The sequence below is a fragment of the Amblyomma mixtum genome, chromosome 2, assembly GCF_055824585.1.
Source record: "Amblyomma mixtum isolate Tamu chromosome 2, ASM5582458v1, whole genome shotgun sequence".
Taxonomy (NCBI): Eukaryota; Metazoa; Arthropoda; class Arachnida; order Ixodida; family Ixodidae; genus Amblyomma; species Amblyomma mixtum.
The window spans coordinates 320,102,473-320,124,151 of NC_143013.1; positions in this window are offsets into that span (position 1 = coordinate 320,102,473).

Genomic DNA, 21,679 nt, shown 5'->3' on the forward strand with positions numbered 1-21,679 from the left:
CCGACAAGTGGTCAAGTAGTCGAGCGAATTGAGGCTCTCACCAAACGTTGTACATGTTATGTTCTGAGGCAAGTGGTAGTTTGTTCGTATTGGTTTTCCTTGCTTGCATTTATTTTCATGTGTACTGGCTCTTAACAGCGCGCTGATCGCAAACAATGGAAAGAGTTGCGACAGCTCTAGTAGAATTACCGTGCGTTCGTCACTGACGGGCATTTTTTCGCTTTCATTTTAGGTTTGACTCTCAGCGCACATTGTCTGCGCTTCCACACGTCGAAGCAGCAATGTGTTGCCACCCAATCTGTGCGCCGGCCTTTGTCCGGAAGCGGATGCAAGGATCCAGAAACTATTTCCTGGCTGTGCCGATAAAGTGGGCAGCTTCCTGGGCAGACTGTGTGCCTTTTTATCTCAGCAGAACTGGCTACGCTACCGGGAGTACAAGGCGAAGGCATCAGCCGGGTTAGCAGTTACGCTGCTCGCTTTCAAGGTTGAAAAGCAGCCTAGAGGAAACTCTAGTTCTGTACTTTTGCTGACACCAACGCGAAGTAACGATCCGCAGAAACCACTGCTTCTCGGCGTTTCACTTCCGACGGTCTTCGTTTCCGATGAGATAGGGGGGCCCAGTGAACTCCCCAGCTGCTATTTTCGGTGCACCCTCTCTTTTCGAGCTCATGCTTGGGCTCGGAGCCTTGGTAAAGCCAAGCTTCGTGTCCCTTCTTTTATCGCGGCTGGTGCTATGTTCGCTTTCTCCAAGAAATGAGGAATGTGTGTGCTCTCATCTCTCGTTCCATGCAGCAAGTAGTACGAAGAAATACACGTGCATTCCTATGCCTCGATGTTGCTACCAGAACACGGGAACTGCCGCCGCGGTGACTCAGTGGTTATGGTGCTCGGCTGCTGACCCGACAAACATGGGTTCGATCCCGGCCGCGGCGGTTAAATTTCTTTGGAGGAGAAATTCGAGGCCCGTGTACTGTGCGATGTCAGTGCACGTTAAAGAACCCCAGGGGGTCGAAATTTCCGGAGCCCTCCACTACGGCGTCTCTCATAGCCTTAGGCGCTTTGGGACGTTAAACCCCATAAACCAACCAACCAACACGGGAGCTATTTAGGTGCTAAAATTATTAACGTTACGGTGGCCACGAATCTAAGTTTAATCACTTCTATTTGCAGGTCGCATCGTTGCACTGAGACCCGTTTCTTCTCACCGAACTGTATGCGGGATCTTTGTACCAATTAAATTGCACTGCTGCATGCGAAGAGGCAGATTTAACACCATCCAGTAAACAGAGTCGTTTCCATGTTGCCCAAACACATAAGAATGTCGTAGTGCAGGGAAACTATTACGCGACAGCGTATACAGCTCGTTCTGTAGAAAAGCCGTCGGCGTAGTAGTAGTCGGCACCGCGGGTCGGAAAAAATTGGGGGCGGCGTAAAAAAATTTTATCATGGTCATTTGTGGCTCTAATGACTGATGATTGATTGACGTGTGATAGACGATGACGAGTTCATGAAAGTGTTATAATTAATTTTATATTTACAGCAATGAAAAACCGGAAAAACGGATTCAAAGGTGTCAAAATCCTCAGAATGAATAGCCAATGCTTAATGATGGTAATTTAGAAAACTTAGAGTGTGTAATTGATCAATTAAATAATTCAAACAATGAAAAAAAATGGAAAATTCATTCATTTACACACCACCACCTGCAACACGCTGTCGCGTTCCACTCTTAAAGGTGAAGCTTAAGCCTCCTTTAATTTTTTTATATTTTATTACTTTGCCAGCTTGAAGAAAAGGTGAGCCATGAAGCGAAAAGCAGGCGGATACAGGCATTACAACAGATTGCTTACAAAATGATTTGTCAAGGAGTGAAAACAAATAATTAAAACACAAGTGCTTCTCGCGAGATAAAACGCGCTGAAAAGCCTAATCCTTTCTTAAGAGTTAGGAAGCGATCGAAAAAATTATGCATTTTTGTTGTGTCATGAAGTCGATAGATCGAAAACACGGTTCGTCGAAGAAAGCTTACTAAGAAGTCCTATTGTAACCAAAGAATATCCACTTCAGACCCAAACTGTTCTGAAATTTCTAGGAGGTCAATCTTTCGTAATACGTTCCAAACCAAGCAGCAGTATACGCGGTTTCAAAGACCCTATTTGCCGGGTCTTTTCTCTGTGGCAGACACACGCTGTGGCAGACACGCGGCACTGCAGCAATAGGCCGCAGCGTTCATTGGGTCAGCAAACTCTCGCGATCAATCATTAATTGCCACCTGCCAGGGATCGTGGTGGTGGTTAAAAACATTTGTCTTCTATTATTTTTTTTTTTACAGAGAGGTGATTGGGGTAGGGCTCTATTGGCCCTTTTCCCTCGCAATGCTAGGTGGAGCCCCTATTCCGGGGCCCTATGGCAAGCAACGCCGCCCGCGTCCGTTGAACCAAGGCCTTTCGGGTCTTTAGGGTGGCAGAGTGGGTGCGCTGCTTCTCCAGCGTCCCGAACGCACTCACAGTTAGATATGCCAAGCCGCGTGCAGTTGCCCGATACGCCATAGCTTTCGCTCTCTAACCAAGTTCAGCAGTAGTTAAACCGCAGCTAATTCTTACTATGTTATTTAGCCGAAACGGCAAGCGACGCCAGCACAAAAGACTGCCGACCATGCTGCCAAGCGGATTACAGAAGATAATCCTCTTCACGCTGAGATGTGCATCACGTTCAACCTCTCGTAAAGCATGAAGAGCAATGTGTGCTCTTCACCAGAAGCGAATAAGCTCACTTGCGAAATATGCCGCGCTACTAAACAGCCCATCGTGGACTTGGCTGCATGCGTGCAAGGTTTTCTCACGAGTTCGGCACTAAAGTTTTAGCCGCTATGGAAATCGAAGGAGAACTGCAGGAAACGGTATGATCCAGATGTTCTTATGGCAATATCGGCTCATGTGGGAGCCAGTGCAAGCGTTCTTTGCTCAGAATACCCTGCGCACCTGTTCCGTCAAAAAAGCGGCCGCAATCTGCAAGGGAAGGGAAAAAGTACCCACAGTATAAGGTCACTAACGAAGGCAACGGTTTGCTACTGTGTACAAGGTTACGTTTCTTCATCTCCGGCATCATTATGATGCGGAGAAATCTGAATATGCACTTTGAAAATACGGTTAAGTATCGAGGATGGTTGTTCTGCATGCGCATCTTGTCCCCCCAATTAGCGCTGTTCTTATCAGCGTGCTTGATCAGCTCAAAGTTAAAGGATTCGATCCCTGCCGCGTCAGTCGAATTTCTACGGAGGCGAAATTCGAGAGGTCCGTGTACTGTGCGATGTTAGTGCACGTTAAAGAACCCCAGGTGATCGAAATATCCGGAGCCCTTCACTGCGGCGTCCCTCCCAGTCTTAGTCGCTGACCCCCATAAACCATAAACATCAACAACTGTGTTGTAAGGAAAGATTGCATTTCTCTCGACATAAATCTCCTGCCTGAAAAAGCATCATAGGAAGATGTAGCATATCTGTGCAAGGTATGTGAGCGATGCACTCCTAGAGATAGAATGAAAGAATTTGAAACCGGTCGGGAGACATCGAAGTTTTCATTCAGCTCTTGCATCTTGAGAAAAAACAGCGCTTGCAGACAAAGGACCAGAACAAGAAGGACACACAACTGTTTCCTTCTTGTTCTGGTCCTTTGTCTGCAAGCGCTGTTTTTTCTCAAGATGTACCCCAACCAACTCGCCCAGCAACACACCTTGCTCAAGCTCTTGCATGCCTTGTAGTATTGAGTGCATCTTAGCCAATTTTTTTTTGCCTTGTTCAGTATATTTCTCCCGTTGTATCCCAGAAACATTTTTTCAAAGATTTCTGGTGCCAAATAGAACATACTGCGTTTTCTATTTAAAAAACGGTGTCAGCAGGTGCATGCAGGTGCGTGGTAATCGGCATGGCAAGCTTGACTGCAATCATGAATTGCTTGTGAAATACGCAAGTTTAATAACACAAAATTCACGCCATTGTTTCACTATGGTTATGATTTTTTCATACTCTTAGAATACTATAAATTCATTACCTTCAGCGTTTTAAACTTTTGAATTGAGTTGGAAGTAAATACACAATACCAGACTTTGAGTGAGGCGCAGCGGTACATGCTTCAGCCGCATTTTTCGCATCTCGCCAATTGCAGATCTGTAATTCATGCTAAATGTTTCATAGCATGAATTATGAGGGAAGGCAGCTACAGGGTTCAAAACTGCATTATTGCAGATGAGATATTCGCAAGAGCAAGAAAAATTATGACACTATCGAAGCAAGAAAAAAAATGATTAGCGAGCAATGCAACCCTGCTCATTGTAGAGCGTACAGGTGGCCGTGCGATAGAAAGAATTTATTGATTTCGCCCTAGGTCTCCACAGAGGGCTCAGAGAGATTGTAGGCTCGCGAAAGAAGACTGAAACCACGCAGAAAAAAATTATAGAAAATGTAATCTTTTCCTCAAAGAAATTAAGCCATTCATTCAGAAAGAACAACCAGAAACATACTGAAAATGTGCTGAATGCGCCAATAGTCACAAAATGTTCCAGTTTAATTTATCGCCAGCCGGCTGCGCAGTACGAGCAGTTCCCTTCACGGCGAACTCAGTGCGGCAACAAAGGCAAATTAGGGCAGTTTGATGGATGAAGTAATATCGGAGCTGGTGACATGTTCGGCGCTCTTCTCCAATCTATCGTTTCTGCTTGTTTTTGCAGTATAATTTATTAATGTTATTCTTCACGCTGTTTCTTCCAGGCGGCCTTCGAGAAAAGGAAGGACAGTTTTTCATAGCCCCCCCTCGGTACGCAGTCGCCACGTATTGCTATTAATCCGAGTTCCTTAGACTTTGATGGAATACCTGAAGACAGCTATTAATGAGTTAAGATATGCATTCCCTTGCGTTCGTATTATGCTTCTATATAGTGATTTCATGTTTTTCCGTAGTCATAATGGTGGAAGAGCAGTACCTTGTACATTAAGGTAAGAAAGAAGATCTTGCAAAATTTAGTTAAACTTCAGCAAGAAGTTAACCATGGATTTATGCAGTCTTGCGCTATTGCAGCTACCTCAAAACCAATATTAGATTCCTTTAAGTTTTTGTTTTGTTTCTTTCTACTTGAAAATTTCAACTTAGACACTTTCCGCAACACGGAGACAACGACTGCGTAGTACTATAAAAGGCAATCCTTCGTGTCAGATTCTTTAGAGCTGTAGCAGCGCCACCTCTTCACGGTGGTTCTGAGAAAGGTGAAGATATACGAGCCGCGTGGCAGAAAAGCTGGGCTTTCGGGGCGGCTCGTCGAGGTAAGCCTGTTTCGGAGCTCAGAAGACGGCTCGTACTTGTCTCCGCCTTTGCTCTACAGCTGGCAACCAGGACGTGATGATCCCCGTGGCCCTTGCTGGGAACCGGCAGAGCCATGGAGCATCGCCAGGATCGGCCCATTATGCCCGATTCGGCTGAACGCAGCTCTGTCCCGACTCTGTCGCATCAGGAGCTCCTCTCAGTTGCTGCTGTCCGCCTGCCACCCTGCAGAGAGAGAAACCCAGGGCTCCGTTTCTCCGGATCGAAGCGCACTTCGACATAGCCAGGGTCCATCTCAAGCCACACGGTATTCACCTACTCACTACCTCCCACTGCGGCAGCAACTGCCATCCTTCCCAATTCCGTTTGAACCCGCCAGTGGATACATACGACCAGCTCAAGGGGGTGCTCCTCGTGCGTACTGCTGCGTCGGAGCGCACGCGGATCCAACAGTCTTTGTCACCACAAGAGCTGGGTGACTGCCACCCCAGCGAACTTTTACGTCGCATGACTTAGCTTTTAGGCGCTCGAGCCCACATGGTAGATGACCCTCTTCTGCGAGAGCTGTTCCTCACAGCCGCTTCGGGCGAAAGTCCAAATGAACCTGGCCACTGCCTCGGCTATGAACCATTCCAAATTCCCCTAGTCAACCGGAAAGATCACGGTGGCCGGAAACTCCTATCCTTGGCACCGTAAGTTCTACCATCACCGCCACCTCTGCGTCCCATTAACCAACCAACCATCTTTGACCTCCGGAGCTGACGGTTGCGTCAGCGTCTGTCGGTGAGCTCTGCCACCGCCTCGCAGAGCTGATCGATTCGCTGCTACAATGTCTCGCGGCACTCCTCGCCTGCACCAAAGGCGGCGTACCTCGTCCCACCCAGGTTCCCAGAAGCGCCGTTAGACCGAACGGAAATGCTTTAGTACTCAATTCCCTGTGTTCGAAACAAACATACACAGGGCGTGGAAATTATTCAGAAATTTGTTTCCCAGAACTCCTTCAAAAAGATTGCTACAGCTTACCTTCTTTCTTGTTCGAAGGATTAAAGGGTTGTTCACGAAGAAATTCTTGATATCAATGTTGTTCTAACTGTGTGAATTCTCGTATATTTCTTATTCTAAATTCTAAAGGATTCTAGACGCCCGTGTACTATGCGATGTCAGTGCACGTGAAATAACCCCAGGTGGTCGAAGTTATCCTGAGCCCTTTACTACGGCGTACCTCACAGGTTCAATCTCTTTGGGACGCTAAAACCCATCAACCAAACCTCTTTATATCAATATATGCAGCGATAGCAATTCTATTCTCGCGTAGAGCTGTATTTAGCATTTGTGTTAGGTTGAGAACCACGGAGGAAATAGACTTATCAGGTCTTAACCGTGTTGGTGGGGCCTAAGCACATTGTATTCGGATATAAATTTGTTTATACGTGTACTGAGTATCCTTTCGAAAACTGTATTGATAAGACTAATAATTTATATCCGTTTATAAATGGAGGTATTGAACGTAACAGTTCATTCTTCCGATGCGTAGCAAAATCCTTGCGCTAAAACTTGCCCGTCGCTTGCACCGAGTAGTCATGACTGTGATAGAAAACAAATGGCGAACGTTTTTGGTAGCAGCAAAAATGTTAATAGAACGAAATCACAATCCTGCCAAGAAGACATCTGTGGATGTATAAAGAGTACGCGTCTTATCTTTCGATGGCTTCTTTTTTCGACTTATCTATTAGATAAAAAAAAAATGAAGTTGAAAAGAGCAAACTCGAACAGAGAACGCCCCCTTCGGTGCCTCTATATTTGTTTTCCTCATAGGTCATTTGTGAAAGCCTGCAAACTGTGCAGATCAATTCAATTCTATTCAGTTTAATTGCACCAAAGACGTACAGAATTCTGGAACGGTTATCATCGCAGAAAGATCAACAAAGCACGCTAAGGTACGAAGGGCAGCCACCACGAAACGCACATAGGCTTCATGACTGCCATAATTTCGCAATGCTTCGCTTGATAATCTATGTACGCTGCCAACGAATGCATGGTACAGTGTTTGTCAAAAGTAACCAGGCTGCATGGTTTGCTTCTCATCCGTATAGTATACCCCTCACGTCTTCTCTAAACGTCAAAAACTTCTTTGAAGGTGAGGGCAGGGGTTCTCCTTACCATACAGAGATTTATAGCTTGAGGGCTGTTATAATAGCTTCATTATACGACTGCGAAGCAAACCGTGCAGCCTGGTTACTTTTGACAAAGACTGTGCATGCGGCTGATGGCACCTCAACGAATGCACTTCCGTCGGCGAAGTTGGCAAAGGAAAGAGAAAGTGAACTCAAAATGTTAGGTTGGTTCCTCCCGTTATGCGCACCAAGTTTTGCATTTATTTTAAGATTCGCCAGACACCATATTTTCGAGTTATGTAGGCTAAATGTGTAGCTACTAAGAAGGCTGCAGTCAAAGAGCACAAGTTCTGCAACACGCGAATGGCAACACAAAGAAAATAGGGGAGCCTGTCTCATGTCTTGCGTTTTCTTTCTGTGCGGTCGTGCTATTCCGCCTGTTTAAGAAACTGCTACTAATAACTAACTTGCTCATTCCTAATCTTTAGAGCTCAAAGAGCGTTCAGAAACCTCGCAAAAGAAATCCGAGACATATGCTAAAAACACAAACACGACTCTGAATTATTCGATCGAAAGGGCGTTCAAGATTGCAGTCTGTGCACCTGTTCCTCCAGAGACCGACGAAGCTCGTGGCAGCTCTCGCAAAGCTGGCAGAATTTTTTTTTTTTACGGTGGTGACCTCCTACTCACGCGGTAACAATCTTAGGCTTCACTAATCGCCATGGACTGTGACAGCATGTAAATTGCCAGCACTCTCTTACCTGCTTTCGGACACAGTTGCTTTCCTTGCAAAGTCTGCCCGCTCCATCTATCGCAGACGGAGCCGTAACAGGAGCGGCCATTCATATCGCTGGCACGGCTGTCCTCTGCCAAACCGGAAGAGGATCGAGTGCCGTGGTCTCATATACAAATGGAGGCGATGGCAGCAATCACGGCAGGGTCTTGTTACGCAGCATTTGGGCAGCTAGCAAAGAGGCGAACAACTGAGAGCCACACTGTTCTGTAAGGATGGCTCCAAGCTTTCGCAATACGAGCACTCCCATTGCTTCTTTTAACCTCAATCCCAGGAAGGGGGGCTATATTTTTGTTTAGTGGCTTAGCTTTATTTAGGTTTTTATCTCGAATGCATGACACCAGCTAGCACGACTGCTATATACTTGCTTATCGTGTATCGCTTGCCTATCTTGCTTATAGAAGGATATCTGTTTTCTTTCATTGTATCCGTCTAGTCCATCTATCTTCTAAATCCGTTGCTACACCACGAACCTATTACCACATTAAGCTGTGTTCAGGAACTTTGGAAGTGAAGTAAGTGCAAATAATGCTTAGGATAATCGCAGAGGAGATTGGCGTCGGTGCTGACGAATGTTGAGAAAATTTGCGTCCTCCTTCCAGACCACATTTCTACTCCATTGTGCAAAACAGGCTGCTTAGGTTGGCGTCAGCTAGCCTCTGAGATCATGTCGGATTTTCAGTGCAACGGGATGCGCACAAAAAAAAAACAATGTAAAGCGTCTCGCGCAAAGCAGTCAGTAAGGCATTCGACGGCTATTTACTGTTATTTTGCAGAGAGAAGGTGAGAAGGACATCTGCAGGCGCAAGGTACTTTCAGGAACACATCATGTTTGAGGTAGTCAACGCTGCAGTGTAATTACTGGGCAACATAGCGCTAGAACCGGAAAACAAAGTCCCTAAGGAGTCTCTCAGTATTTTTTATTCATACTACACGCGGCGGGTTCAACTAGTCGAAGACCATCACTGAACTCGCAATCAGCATCATGTACGAATGCCTTTAGGCGGACTGCGAGTGCAGTGCCGTCCTTACATTCCACTTACTACCACAGTTCTGTTTGCGATACATTCAGTTTTCCCCCGCAAGTTGCTTTTTGATAATATTTGTTCGGCTGCTCGATCGAGCGGCCAGGAGGACTCCTCGGTGATCCTAGACACCGTTTTGTTAACACCCTGGTGTCCGGCCATAATGGCGTCATGTCCTAAGCGTAACACTGTCTCTCGCATATCTTTCGGGAACACCAGCTGTTGGACCCGCCTTCCCGAGCTAAATATGCATTCTTTGTGCAGAAGTCCGGTTGCCAATTGATATCCGAATGACGTACGACTCCTCTTTCTTTTCACCTTTTCCCCAACTCTTTTGAAGCAGGCTTTCAAGCTCGGGTCTTCTCTTTGCCTAACTGCAATTTCGCCAGGTGTTACGCTCAGACACATCGTAACGGAAGTAGAGAGCGGACGCTGCGTTGCTCAGGCTGTCACTTGAACTCTTATCTCCACTGCGGATGAGAAACTGACTGCCTCGTCACCCTCCTGAGCTGTCGTGGGCCTTTTGTCTTCTGGGCGTTCTTCAATGTCGCGCATCCTCCACTCAGGATCGGGGTCCTCAACAGTTCTTGCACCCGTAATATTTCCCAAGACCAGATCGTAAATTGGTTGCTCTACGCATTTTGCCACTACCTGACCAGTATAATATAGCGTGGACACTAGAATCCGGGTTTCGGGAAGATACCTGACTACGCTGTCTACAAGAGCGACGGCCGACGCTCTAGATTTTAGTTCATACTTCTATTTCCAATTTCCTAATATCATGAGGATAGTGACCAAAAAAAAAATGGGCTTACTGCCTCTTTTATTTTTCGGCAGACAAGAAATCACAGCTGCGAAAATGCTTTCCCATCTTCTTCCCCGTGAAGCGACGCCGTCTGCGAATGGCGACGCCGTTCTTCTAGAATTCTCGCCGGCGGCTCGAACATGTGGCCAGCTAGGCCGCGTCGCAAAGCATCAGGCTGACAGCGGCTTCGGAGAATCTCCGGAGTATGTAAAAAATCTTCAGTTTTCGGAGCGATCACAAAACAAGAAACAAAAGCAATACGTAGCCTGCGCACAACGCTTTAATATGTTTTTCCACGCGCCCTGACGCCCTTCTATCTGCGGCACGTGTCTTTTGAGCTAAAAAAAAATAGTTGAGGAAATTTTTTGCGCTCACCACGGAAAGTACGAAACAAGAGAGACACACACAGGCGCACAGGCGCTTCGTCCTGTCCGTGGTGCGCGCAAAGCATTTCCACAGGTATGTATAACCAACTCGCCCAAAATGCAACGCTTCTAAAAATATATTGCCCGTACGTTTCTGTGGTAATGAGAATTTCAGGGACAGCTGGGGTGGTGTGAAATGCCAATGCCAACCGGAGTGTATAGTAGCTCCCTGTGTGGGGATGGAGATTGTCTGTTACGTTTGTGGCGCTATAGGCGCTGTAGCGACACGGGTTAGCTCTAGTGAACACCTTGCGACGTAACGAGTCACGCAATTTTGTTAGAACCAATCAGTAACTGGAATTCTGGCGAATAAGCATGGCGCAGTGTCATGACATCATGCGTGACATCATTCCATTGCGACGAATTATCGTTACGCATTGCATCTGGTGTGTTTCAGAGACAACGACACCGACGCCGCGTAAAAGGGAAAACATAGCCTCATCAGCTCTCGCTGTTAAAAGCACCGAGGATTGTAAAAAGTCCTCAGTGCTGATTATAGTGTCTTGGAAAAAGTGCAGCCGGGAGTAGCCGGGCTTGCTATTCCACGTCGTGATGCAGTCCTCTTCCTGCGCGTGTCGATGTTACTGTGGCAAATATGGTTTTCAGCTGCATTGGGTCACAGCAGTCTTTAGGTATGAGGGTATTTGCGCGGCTTTGGTAATATCTAAGAGTTCCCCTTGACCTGCTGAAAGCTGCGAAAAGTCATGCACGTTGCCCAGACAGTACCCATTGTCTTGTACAAATCTGTTTGATGTGACAGGTTAGCTAAGCATTTCAGTCCTTTTCTTTGTTTAAAAAAAAAAGCACCCACCTCTGACGACACACACGACCCACGATTGAGCCAAAGTTGGAAAAATTAATAAACTCGAATATATCTGAGCCATGGTCGTCGCTATATTAAAGATGAAGCAGTCAGTGACGGTCCCGTGTATAGCCTTGATTTACACCGACAGCTCCACATTCTACTGAGGAATCGACAGCATCAGCCGTGAGACTTTAATAACTTAACTTATTAATTCTTCTCCATAACAATTAAACCTGAAATATTTCAGTTTCACAACCTTCCGCAAGTATTTTTCACCGTTTCTATGTAACCTTTGGCTATGGCAGCAATCGAAGAATCAAATATTAGGTAGATTTGAGCTGGTTTTTTTTTCTCACAACAAAAGCTGATTCAGCTTTGGTTTATCCATATACCTGTGCATTTTACCATGGAATCTACAGCGTCAGCACTGCGGCCTTTTTAGGTTGTGCGCTCTTTGAATTGAACTTTGTTAATTTATCTAAACGGCCGCCACGTCCCAACCATGGCAGAGAGAGAGAAAGTGGTTTGGTAGGGAAAGGAAAATCGACTGGAGACCGTAACTGTTCACCGAGCTAAGTGGTATTACCGCAACTGCGCCAGGCTGCAGGGGTAGGGTAGATGGAGATAAAAGAATCGAAAGGGCAGGCGATGATTTGGGCGACGCAGAGCGCTGCAGCGCGCGTTTGGGAGGGAGGGGGGGGGGGGGAATTGCTGGTTGCCTAAAACAACATAAGCTGTCGGGCTAGATGGGGGATAGTCGGAATAGAAAGAACATAAGAATTGCAGTTCACCTTAAATGCATTTCAAAACACTACTGGCTATGGAAGAAAGGAACTACGGGACAACTCTGTATCATTGTGAATACTTGTGAAGTCTTAATATTACTCTTATTATTATTATTTGTTGTGCTGTATAGCTCGGTGTCCTCTTTTATTTGCTTCGTTGCTTGGAAGCGTGTCATCTTTATTGGTCTGTTTTTGTTTACTTTTTTTTCTCTGTAGAGCTAGGGATTTCATGGTTTGGTTTGGTTTGGTTTATGGGGTTTAACGTCCCAAAGCGACTCAGGCTATGAGAGACGCCGTAGTGAAGGGCTCCGGTAAAATTCGACCACCTGGGGTTCTTTTACGTGCACTGACAGCGCACAGTACACGGGCCTCTAGAATTTCTCCTCCAAAGAAATTCAGCCGCCGCTGCCGGGATCGAACAGGCGCCTTTCGGGTCAGCAGCCGAGCACCATAACCACTGAGCCACCGCGGCGGCTCCTAGGGATTTCATGGTTTTCTACTATATCACTGCCTCTGCTCTATGATTTGTGTTTTTATCATTTGTTGTCATAATAGCTTTATAGTTACTAACGGTTTCATATTAGTTGCTGCATGCTGTACTCTTTGCCTTGTATTGGTTTCCTGGACTTCGTCAGGCTGCGTTAGCATCTTTTATGCGGCCATTACTAAGCAAGGTAGTTGATACAAAAGATGCCGAGAGTTGCATCATTCTGCGGAGAGGACGCGCTGCGCCGGTTCCGCCGGTGAAGCCGTGGGGCCGCGCCTGTCCGCTAGGGGAGAAATCTGGCGCTAGCGTCACAAAGCGAACTAAAGCGTCGGTACTGTATAGGCCCATATGAAGTGTCACCCCAAGCGCTGCGCGCGTGTTCATGTTGGACGTTGTGCTCTTCAGATACCCGTCAAGCAGAGACATTTGAAACGCTTTTGCGTGGCCACTGCAATGAGCAGCAATACGACTGCAAGCTACACCGTAAACAAACCACCGGGGGCACTGAAGTCTGCTTATGTGCTATGAATGCGAAAGCATGGTGCACCTTTGACGTTTCCGTTGGTGCATTTGCGGTTTGCGTAACTTAGTTCGCGCTGGTCACCAAACCGCACACCATTCGGAGCTCCGTAGCAGAATTGGTCAGTCTGTAAATAACATTCGTAGATGGCGGCTAGTCCTAATATCACTACAAGCGTAATGGCTCATCACTTAACCGCTGGCAGGTGGCGGTTCCTATCAGAGCCACCTGTTGGGATTTGTGCGACCCTTGTTGCTCTTCCCGAGAACCTTCTCGCTCGGGTGGTCGCGACGCTCCTCCGAAGTTAACCGAGCTTCCTCCCATTGGATACAGCTTGCGCGGCGCTCCTCCGAACTTACCCGAGTTTATCCGAGTTACTACCGAGTTACCGAGTAACTGAGGTAAGCTCAAGTAAGCGTCCCCACTTTCTGCGCATACTTTCCGTGGGCGCCACGTATGAGCTGAGTATTGTTTACTCATTAAAACTACCCGTCACTTTGACGGTCGTGCTTTCGTCAGACGGTCGTGCTTTCATCATTTTTGACACGGCTTCAGTGGTGCGGAGATGATGTTGCTTTCGGCGGGAACCAGGGGAAGAGGGAAGTGCAACGAAGCGTGCAAAAAAACAAAAACAAAATGATCTGAGCTCTCATTAGCTGCCGTTTGGAAACGTCATACGACCGATGGTCCTTCATGATGCGGTCGCGTTTGGCGCCGCGCGAACTCTGCGCGCGAAATGTTTCTTGGCCTCCTCGTGCGATCTTGGCGTGGCGGGTCTGTGCAAGGCCTCGTTTTTCCATGTTCTCGCGCCATGTTGTCTTTCGCGTTGTAGAGAAGACGGCGAGGCTGGGATTCAGGGAAGCGGCCGCACTCTCAAGCTGAGTGCAACTGATTACGGTAAGTGCACTGCATGTCTGCTATACTGCCTAACATTTTCCTTTGTGTACTAGGTGGATCATACAAGCGAGGCGAATCTCGTTCGAGCCGTCACGGGGTGCACACCGCGACGGCCGGTGTTCCTCGCCGCGGGACCGTCGTCTCCCCGCCGGTACCATCCTTGAGAACTTTCTTCTGCGCGCTCTTTGTGAGCCCCCTCCTTCGCAACTCGAGAGGTGGCCTTGTAAGCTTGCACAGGTAAAGGGAACACGCAAGCCCGTTGTGATGCGAGCCGATCGCGCGCTTGTGACTGTTACAAACAACTTGCTGCCGTGCGGTCTGCTTTAAGACGTGGTGTGACAGCTGTGCTCGTTCGGTTCATATTCAGCTTTTGAATTGCATCAGGGTCACTCTTCTTAAAATTCGTACTGTTTCAAAAGTAGCGCGCACACATCGTCTTGCTCACGACGTGGCCTACCACTAGTGTTTAGCACAGCCGCAGGAGATCGATCGGCCCGCATCGCGACGGACTTGCGTGTTATCTACCGTACTGCCCAGTAGTACCTGCAGTACGTGCGTCCGCCTCTCCCTACGTCTTCTACTCTGCGCACATATCTCGCATTTTCCATTCACGCGCTCTCTGCCTGTTTCATCTGTCTAGACCTCTCCTGCAGCTCTTCCGTCGGCTCTACTTGTGCCGGCTCCTCACTCTACGGCCGTGCGATGCGGTTGGTTATCAGGCGAAAGCCTTTCTTGACTCGTGAGCTGCGTGAACGAATGTTGTAGACAGGCTCTCCGCAAAAGTGTCCGTACGAACTGTCTATCATAAGTTCTATGGTAATTAAAGTAACAGGAAAATAAAATTGCGCTCCATGTGGGAATCAATTTTTACGCTGATAATCCGCCACGACACGACATTTGGAGATGAATAAAGGCGCGTCTAGTGAAGCCACAGTTCTTAAAAACGTATCTTCAAGATATCTACTGAGGCCTACATGAGCACTTATGAGCATGTTAATTCAAGTTTTGCAATTAAGCGAGCAGCAAATTTTCTCCATTTCCAGTAAATTCCGTCCGTGCTTGGCATGCAGTCATAGCCTCTTCATGCGGCACCCACTGAACCTCCTCTTTCAATGTACGGCGCTGGTCCAGTAGATGGCGCAACTGGCGGACCGCGCATTTCTGCACGTAGGGAGACTTTAGTGCACCTCATAATTGTTTTATGCTCCTGTTGAACTGTCCGCAGTTTGGCGTGTGGCGTGTAGGTGTGTAGCGAGCTGAGAGATCTTCGTGTAAGTGGGCCCCGGTTTTTTAGAACCAGCATCTCGCTAGAAAGAGATTTTCTAAGGAAAAATCCGCAGGCTAGACCACGCCTAGAGCCTCCCCTGCCCTATCAGCTGAAGGATGATTCGAGTATAATCTATGATGCTATGCCTATGGCACCAAGCTTGGCGTTTGCGTGGCTCTCTTTAGACTTGAAATTACACTACGAAGCCTTTAACTAGTAATTACTGGTTAACTAGTAGCTAGTGCTAGTAATTTTGTGTTCTGATTCTGTGTGCGTACTTGTGCCAAAAACGTGAAATTATCAATGTAAATTGTTGCACGAGCATTTAATGGTTAGTGCGTATGTGAAGTAATTTTGTTCCCATGCAGGCTCAAGCGTGGGCGACGTCTACCGAGTCGTCGTTGAAATCCGCAGAGAAAACTGCATCTCCACAACCAGTGTGGAGAAGGCAGCGGAACTCCTTCTTGGAGCCTTTTTTTTTTTTTGGTTTTCAACATCTGCTATCTGCCTGGCTGCCCTCTCGCTACAGAGTTTCTGCAGAGGTAAATGAGTAGGAAATCACTCGAATTCAGTGCTAGTAAAAAATTTATCTAAGTAACAATCGCTACTGAAAATCAAATACTTTTTCCGTGAACGAAAAATTAACGTGACCTCCAGGCAGCTTCCTTGGTCTTGTGGTTTCATGTAGGGTTCCACAATAGAAGGTGCAGGATGGAAATTTTATCTTTCGACGATTTCTATTGTACACGCTGGTTTTGCGGCTAGTGAGTGATCAGATCACATGGCTACTTTTAGCACAGCGAGATAGCGCTATAAACGTAGTTTAAATAGCGGAAAGCAAAGTAAAATAAGAGTGGTATGTTTGTCGCGAGCAGAGCCTCTTTGTAAAGCTAAGAATAAACTTGTGACCGGCATATTTTTTTTTTTTTGAAGGTCCAAAGGCGTATGACGAGCTCATTGTCTACATTTCCTGAAATGTTCCAGGCAGCTGTGCACTGAAGTGAAAATTAAACCGCTCATTTCAGTTTTGTTGCTTTTGCCACAGCTGTGTGCTGAGACAGGACGCTTCAGATTCACAGTCGGGGAACTCGAACAGCGACTAAAAAATCTGCAACAACGGGACACCTCTCTGGAGGAGCTTTCGCATCATCTGGAAGGGGGCAGTGTCTGATTAGCGAGGTAAGTAAACAAATTCTCTCTCTTCTCTTTGTATAGCTGAATTCATTAAGAGGGCAAAACTGCGCGTGCTGATAAGTGTTCATGTATGAACATCAGCGCGAAATGAAGATGGAGTGGGGAAAGAAAAGTACTTAGCACAAATCCTTACTATGAAGTGAGCATTCTTCTGAAAAAAATATCGCGATTGAAACAAATAGCAATAGACGAGCTTCTGAATTACGCAGAAGTATGTATCTACAGACAGGTGCAAGTTACCTTGCAAACGCTCAGAAAAGTGTTTAATTCAAGAAAAAAAACGTTCTGCGGGATAAAAAACAATTGATTGAAGCTGCTCAACTTTAGAGGCAACTACGAAGAGCGGCATGTTTATTTGTTGAAGTCGTACCGCTGTCCAAACCAAGCTGAGCATGAGCTTTCCGACAACCCTGAAGCACTGGAAGGCCACACAAAGTAATGCATGTGGTCAATAAATGTTTCTTATCACTATAGCATGCTGTCAATATACTAGTTGCTGTACTAGTTGCTGTCATAGCGTTCTTTTCATTCACAGATGTCTTTCCTCCAATTATAATCAACATCGGTAAAATAAAAGATACTGTTGCGGGAAAGAAAATATCTAGTTATTTACAGAAGTTTTATTTACGCAAGTTATTTGTAGAAGTAACACGACTACACGCATTCAACATGCTAATCAAGCTTGCGATAGAATACGCATCACTCATTTGGAGTCCTCATCATGCCTGTCTTATTAACATGTTGTAATCGATACAAAACAAAGCTGCTCGTTTCATCCTTTCCCAGTTATCTCGGCATCAAAGTGTAAGAGCACAGAAAATATCACTCCATCTCCCGCCACTGGTCACGCGCAGAAAATTCAGCCGTTTATCTTTTTTTCCCATGTTGTCTACCACAGCAACACGCCGTTTGCATGTTCACATATCCTCCCGCACATCGGCTCGTGTATGAGGTCATATCAAGAAGATTAAACCCATTTTCGTTCGAACCGAAGGATACAGATACTCACCTTTGATCCTGGCTATTGAAGAGAGGAATTCGCTTCCTTGTAGCATTGGAGCCTGATTAAGTTGGTCGGCTTTTTCGATTGGAATTACATGGAGTACTAGATTTTTTTGTGCGTGTTTCTTTTTGGATAATTTTGGCAAAAGGTAAGACAGAATACGATCTATTTTTGGGGGCTCTTTTTTATCTTTTGCGATGAATGTCATGTCAAAGCACGTTTTGTTCAGCTTTATATCGTTTATTGCGGGTCAGTGTAAAGTAACGACAGTGCAAGCGGATGTTCTGGTTTGGTTTGGTTTATGGGGTTTAACGTCCCAAAGCGACTAAGGCTATGAGAGACGCCGTCTGATCATCACAGATTTTTTGTCCATAGAAAATTTTAGGATATTAATCAAGCATCCTTCCGACTACGAACCCACCTGTGTTACCTTTAACTACGTTTCTCTTGAAAGTCTCCCAAGCTTGGAGAGAAAAACTGCATTTAAAGATTGTGCAGAGATGAGGCGATGATCCGCTAGCTTTTGGTTATCACTAAGTCGTGTTTTCCTGCTGCTCTACCGCTACAGCTGTTAATGGTTCACACCGGGGAATATAGCGATGTACGCACTATGCGAAGATGCCACAGGAGGCACGCATTTTAGATGGCCTGCATTTCACTGGGTTGAATGCACGCATGCTCGTACCGGCCCCGAATTATTTCCATTACAGGTTAATCCGACTCCGACCTCCAAGTAGCGCCCTGAAGACACCCTGAAGACGAGGTCCCCCTGCTCTGGGTGGTGTTGAGCAAACGTGGTCTTTGGATACAAAGGTAAAAAAAAAAAAACGGAAGTTACCTGTGGTTGGTGGCGAAGTTTGCCGAATGGTCACTACCCACATCTTACGGAGACTGGTGGGTAACGTTAGGGCTCCGCAGTGAACCGATTTCCAGTTGAGTCGCATTATTGCAGTCGCCGCAGAACCATTCAGAAACCACGCGACCGGCGCGTGGGGCCCGTCATGGATCGGCTGTAAAGCTTTCTTTCTGTGCATTCTTTTAAGGCGTGAAAACAGTCAAAACACGAAGGTAGACAACAGCACGAAGCCCTTCGTAGGCGCTTCGTAGGGTAGGCGCTCCGTCCTGTTCTCTACCTTCATGCTGTGTCCTGTTTTCGCGCCTTAAAAATCAAGAATGCACAGAAACCACCTAGCGCAACAAAAAGTTGCCTTTCCTTCTGCGGGATGCAATGAGAAATCCGGCGATTACAGACCGTGCTGCTGGAGAAGCGTGAGCTCCCTAACGCCTACAGCATTCACTGAATTCTGTCTTAAATAACCGCAACCATGGGGTACATTTTTATGGGCTCGAAAGAAGCATCAACCAGCCTAATCAGCCCTATTTTATCATCAAAAGCTCGTCGAAACCTCTACGTACTAACCCTGACGGCTATTGGCTTTGAAGAAAGCTGTTGCGAACTTCTCCAGTCTGTACGTAGTTGCTTTTTTGCTGTGCCCTTCGTCGAAGTTATTGGTTTCTTCTCAACAATTTAGTGTACGTTAGGCCTTGAGCAGTTATTAGAGTTTAACCTTGTGCTCCATGCTCTAACAAGCACTTCCGTTGCCCTCTGGGAGCTCCTATAACGACCGTTCGGGAGCACTAATAGGAGAAAATGAATCTGTTCGATTTGTGCCGGAATTTTCCTTTTTTTTTTTTGTTTTGGAACAGCTTTCAGTAACGACTCCTTTCTGCAACCTGACAAGTGTCAAGATCAAGCGCGTGCCGCCCTCAGGCAGTCGCGCCGCCTGGCCGTTCGCCCGAGGTGATTTCGTTCGCCACGTGTGGTGATGGTAGCGTCGTCCCCAGAAGTAAAAAGGTGTGTTCCCTTTTGCAGTTCATGCAGTTTTTTCGTCTGAATTCCTGCAGTTTCTGCACCGAAAACGCCCCACCACTACTAATCAAGCGTTCATCTCCACGTAAAAAAAAAAAAAAAAAAAAAAAAAAACAGGTACAGAGAAGAGTCAGTCATACACTACAGTTGTGCTACACGCCCTTTAATATCTGATGAAGAGCACAGTGTGAGGGTGCAGACAACGTTGCACGCAACTTGTTACCAACAGGAAAAACAGCCATGTTTGTGTGTTCATTTTCTGTTGACGGAGAAAAAAAACGCAGATGGAGTGAGAAGTCAGTGCGCGCTAACTTCTGAAAACCTGTTTGAATGCTAATAATTCCAAGAGCAACGAGCCGTTTACAAATAAAAGTCATGCTGCATACTGAAATCGCTGTATCTCAATAAAATATAACCCGACGGTGAGTCTGAAGCACGCCTCAGCAAGGCAGCTTCTGTTCCAATCGGGTTAACGAGCTCGGTGCACAGGTGGAAGGACAATTATCAAAGGCGCCAAAGGGTCAAAACAGAAACAGTGTTCACCAAACTTTTTAGCAAAAACATGATTCAAACGTGGAATGAGATGTCCCTAACCGCAGTCGTTGGCTAAAATAGTTTTTGGCCTTTTTTGGGACCCACCGCGGTGGCTCAGTGGTTAAGGCGCTCGTCTACCGAGCCGGAGTACCTGGGTACGAACCCGACCGCGGCGGCCGCGTTTCGATGGAGGCGATACTCAAAAGGAGCCCGTGTGCTGTGCGATGTGAGTGCATGTTAAATATCCCCAGATGGTCGCACACCTCCATTACACCTCCATTATTCCGGACACCACCATTACAGCACCTCTTTCTCTCTTTCTTCCTTCACTCCCACCCTTCTTCCCTTCCCTTAAAGCGCGGTTCAGGTGCCCGCCTAGATATGTGAGACAGATACTGCGTCATTTTCCTTTCCTCAAAAACCAATTTACCAAATTATCTTTCTTAGGATCGTACGCAGCGTATAAACCAGCTACCTAATATTTTTCACGGCACAAAGGCAGAGGCTGTGTTCTGTATTCTCGAAAAGCAAGTTTTTATTGAAACGCCGAAAAACTCATATTCCAATAAATGTTGAACAGCGTCTAAGAAAGGCTACTGATACTATAACTTTATTAAGGCAGAAAAAAATTGGTCCTCAGTTATCAGCAATACTCTAAACCTTCTCCTTCCGCTTACTGCGCTCTAAAGAGATTAATTCCAGTTGCTATAATAGATAGAAGACGCCTTCCTATGGCGTACTCTTGGTTTAACGCTCCGGAAAAATCAAAATATGTCGAAAAATTTCTCAGAAGAAGTGTAGTGGGCGGTTTCCAATAAGAACTTCATAAGTCACACCAAAAATGGATGAAATGAAGAACCTGCAAGAGCAAATAAGCGTTCTTCGAAGGTAGCCAGCGAAGCGTGGCGCTGCGGTGAGCCACGCATCATTCTCGCTGGACTCACCGAAGCGGAAAGAGCACCTCTGCCCCGGAGGTTGGTCGGCAGAAAAAGCTAGACAATGTCACTGAGATAAATGAAGCCAATTTTCCTCCCGAAACTATTTCGTTCCGGTTTCGCTCCGAAGGGCTCTCCTTGATTTATTAACGTCTGCTTCTGCAGTTCTTTATGCCCCGTCTCCGCCGCAGTCGTTAAAAACCGGCAAAAAGATACAATTAGTTAGTTCTGCTGTACCTATTTTTCTGCTCTCATGTTTGTCCTTCTTTCAGGCCTCACGCGGGCATACATTTCGTTGTCTTCTTTTTGTACCTATCTTGACATGCCGCAGTACGCCTCTGCGCGTACTGCGGGTGCCAGAGCCGCATACGTCAAAGCAGCAGTGTTGCCGAATTCATGCGAACCCTGTCGCTACGAGGTGTGATGGTGTTTTCATGTGACTGCGTGCTTGAAAGCACCCATAGTATTAATTCCTTCAAAGCCTGTGACGCCAGGGGAAGCGTTTAAAAGGTTCGTCGGAGGATTTACAAGTCGTGCTATCGGCCTGCGTATGAGTGAGAATCTAGGTAGCAAGCCGGTTCGGTGTTCATAAGAGCCGTTACCACTTACTGCGTCCAAGAGGCACGTTTTTAGGGCTTCAACATAGCACTAGTCGCCGACAGGACTAATTGGGGATAGAATTCGCTCAAGCTTTCATTACGTCCAGCGGCGCGCACCGACCCTGCTGACAACATTTCGAGCCTTGTGAGAAGAAAGAGGACGAGAAGAGGAAGCAGCCAGGCAATAACACCTGAGTAATAATATTCTTGGGGAAAACGTAATGTGGAAAAGCACGATGCGGCATCGGGGTTAAAAATTAAAACCAAAAATCTCAGATGCAAGAACAAACTTCAGGGCACAACTAAGCT